This window comes from Cibotium barometz, chromosome 43, assembly GCF_041138505.1.
Source record: "Cibotium barometz isolate CiBa-2024 chromosome 43, ASM4113850v1, whole genome shotgun sequence".
Lineage (NCBI taxonomy): Eukaryota > Viridiplantae > Streptophyta > Polypodiopsida > Cyatheales > Cibotiaceae > Cibotium > Cibotium barometz.
The window spans coordinates 12,071,308-12,075,332 of NC_141088.1; positions in this window are offsets into that span (position 1 = coordinate 12,071,308).

Sequence of the window (4,025 nt, forward strand, 5' to 3'; positions counted from 1 at the left end):
GGGTATTGGTGGCCCACTATGTTCCAAGATGCATCACTCTTTGTGAAGGGTTGCGATGAATGCCAACGATACAAGAAACCCTAGAGGAAAGATCAGATGCCCCTACATCCGATCAAAGTAAACCAACCATTTGAAAAGTGGGGTTTAGACTTTGTAGGTCCAATTAGTCCAGCGGCCCGAAACACACAATCTCGCTATATTATTGTGGCCACTGACTATATGACCAAATGGGCTGAAGCGAAAGCAACACGTAAGGCAGATGCGAGGACAACAGCCAAGTTCCTCTTTGAAAATATAATCACACGATTCGGTTGTCCTTTTGAACTTGTGAGCGACAATGGTACGCATTTTATAAATGAGGTGATTAAGGAGCTCACAACAAATTTCATGATATCACATCATAAATCTACTCCTTACTATCCGCAAGCGAATGGCCAAGCTGAGAGTACCAACAAGACTTTAATCTCTGTTTTGACAAAGACAGTTGAAGCTCATCGCATGGATTGGGATCTAAAGCTTACGACGGCTTTATGGGCCTATCGTACTGCGTACAAAGTGGCTATTAATTGCACACCATTCAAAATGGTATATGGCCAAGAAGCAGTCATGCCATGGGAATTTGTCATTCCTAGTCTTCGTGTTGCTACTCAAGAGGGTTGGGATGGTAATCCCTTAGCAGAGCGTCTGTATATCCTTGAGCGGCTAAACGAAGAAAGACAATTGGCTGTATACAATGCCCTTGTGGAGAAGGATAGAAGGAAAAAATGGTTTGATCGCCATCTAAAGGACAAGGACATCAAGGTTGGGGATAAAGTCCTGATGTATGGAGTGCGAAACGAAAAGAAGAAGCTCAAATATGCTGGTAAGGGACCATATAGAGTATGTGAAATTACCCCGCAAGGTACCATCAGAGTGGAGACTCTCGACGGAGTTGAAACCATTGGATTCCTTAATGGGAGTAAATTCAAAAGATACTATGACCCCCTGAGCCAGGAGGAGTTACATGCAATCCATCAAAAGAAGGCAGCTAAAGAACAAGCTGAGCTTAAAAAGATACAAGCGAGAGTCAAAGCCAAAGAACGTCAAAACAGCGTGCTAGGCGACAATGAGAAGCCAACTTGGGAATTACGCAAATATTTTTCGAGGAAGCAGAGGAGGATGCACTGGAATCTGACCCACCTCTAAGATACCCAATTGAGTTACAGAGTCCTTACGGGGAGGTGCTGTATAATGCATTATTGGATACAGGAGCTCAACACAATTTGCTATCATATGGCGTGTGGTTTCAACTTGGAAAACCACCTTTATCCAAGAGCGCTATCCAAGTTCAAGGAATCAACAAGAAGAAAACCCCTATCTCAGGAATTCTGCACACTCCGGTTGCTTATGACAAGGGAACCATAATTCAAAGCTTTTTGGTTATGCCTGCTGGTACCATGGAAGGGACTGTAATCTTAGGGCGCAAATGGATGATGGCCACCAAGTGCAATATCGATTGGGCAACCAGACAAGTCACAATGCAAGAACCAACACTAGGTTTGACCGCTCAAAATCCCGCACCTAAGTCATCCACTCAAATATTAGATAACGAAAAATCACAAAGTCCAGTGGCAAAACCATCTTCGATTGTTGGCCACCCCTCTAACGCTTCAACGCCAAGAGTGGAAACAAGCAAGGTGGTCCCTAAAGCTTCGCTTACTATGCCAAAGAGTACATACAAATGGGTCCCCAAAGCTTCGTTAACAGCTACTTCCCCTGCTCAATCTCGTCCAGCCACCAAGAAGCCTCGTAAAAGGAAACCAAATACCCACCCGAGAAAGGGCAATGTAATATCGCGATGGATCCCTAAAAAATTATTAGTAGCCCAAGGGTACTACGAGGGGAATGACCAGATTTGGGTCCCTAAACATAAGCTGAATCCCTCTACATCACCTGTAAAACCTTGCAAACCAATTGTTACCACCCCAATGACAATTCAAGATCGTGGTAAGGGAAAGGTAACAGAGTGCTCCACACCACTTCTTCCAGAGTTAGTTTAGATTCCCAAACGATATCGATCATTACCACCTAGCTCAGGAAGGGGGGAGCCACATGAAGCTTCTAGCTCCTCATGCCAGGCACACGCTGATATAGAAGTTTCTACATGTTCTACACCTACTCTTGCCAACACCCAACAAAAAATCGATGAGTCTACGTCTCCCCTTGTAATAGTATCGTCGGAAACCATTTCCTCCATTCGTCAATGGGAGCGTACACTACCATCTTTGCAATTGGATGTGGCCACAAGGGTCATAAAAAGCTATCTGCCCACATCACAACCTATGACCCGCTGGACAAATTGGTTCCAAGAGGCTGCAACATCATTGCAAATAATATGATCTACCCAAGGAAAGGGGGAACATGTACTCACGCTCGACATTCTAATGCTTCCTCCTTAACCTTCTCCCCTGACCATGTAATTGCCAAATTCAAGGGGATGTATATATATAGCTTCATACATTTGTTTTTTTTTTAAAACAAAGAAAAGAAAAACAAAAAATAGTAAAAAGAGCAAGAGCATAAAAACAAGAGAAATATCCGTATACAATCAAGAACTAGATTGTCCTGTCATAAACCTACTGATGCTATATCTGTGTTTGCAGATATGGCAGATGCCCGATCATCATACACTTCATCCACTCCTACCTTTGGTGAGAGGTATCATCTGTACCTTTCTCAGATATTCCACATGTGCTATCCTGTAATTGAAACTGAATGGGATCATATAGATGTACTAGCCAGAGAGGAAAATGTTGAAGAATTAGAATGGCTAATTAGCCTATTGACCATGACTGACCCCTACTCCGTAGAGGACATATCCCCGATAGCCCAATGCTTTCCTTTTCCACAAGATGACTATCCTCGCATGGTTATATTTTTGATGAGTTTATGTGGATGGGAAAATGAAAAGGAAATATCTGACAATGATGAATGGACGGATGAAACTCATGGCACTACTGAGGTTGACTTTATTTGTTTGGATGATGCAGATAGAGGCTTAGCCTTAGGGCTAGAGCCAGGACTCTACAACATCCTCTTACCGTATCCTCAGTAGTAGTGTGGTGACTGGTAGGTAGGTTAGCATCTTCAAGTTTTTTCTAGTTTAGATTCCTTAAACAAGTCTTGAAATTTTCACACTGATGTGCCTCTCGAGGTATAGTGCTTGTTAGTTGATTGTACAGGTTGAAAAGTTTGGATGGGTTCGCTTTCAAGTCCTGAGACTGCCGCAACGTTCATCAAAATATATCTACATCAAATTGCAAGCTGTCTCGTCAAATCAAGGAGATCTCCAATTACAGGTGTAATTCTTCCATACCCACTCTCTTTCGTTTTTACTGTTCAATCAATTGCATAAACTATAATGCATGACCACATGGAAATTGTCAATGTACTACTTAGTTTTTGAAGTTGCTTGCATGCTAGTGTAAATCATTAATGAGCTTAACTTTATTGAAAATATTCCTAGGCAGCATGACGTCTTTAATTAACCTTGGAATACGATTGTCTTAGGTCTAGGGTCAAACCATCTTAATGTTTGACACCTGGCCATGTGTGTGTTGACCTCTAGGACATAGCTATTACTCCTTTGTCGAAAGGATGCAAGACAAATTATAGTTCAGGAGCGAAGATCAAAAGAAATAGATTATTAAAAAAAAAAGCCTACAATAAATGGCAATCAAGTCTATGATGTGCTTTAATGTTGGCCTATCGCCTTATTGATACTTGGTAGGCGAGGAGTATTCTACTCCAGACCGATGCCTTGGTTGGTAGGGGGTAGCCTTGCCTAAAGTGAGCTAATAGATTCCTGGATAATGCCTTGTGTTAAACATGGTACCAGGATCGATGTTAGTTTTGCCTTAGGAAGGTCGCCATTGTGTGTAAAAATTGTCACGTGCATTTAAAAAAAAAAAAGACAAAAAGCTCCTGTAACTCTGATGTTTCTTGTGTCCCTAGGCTTGTGGTATTAACTTGTTCTTAGAGTAGAC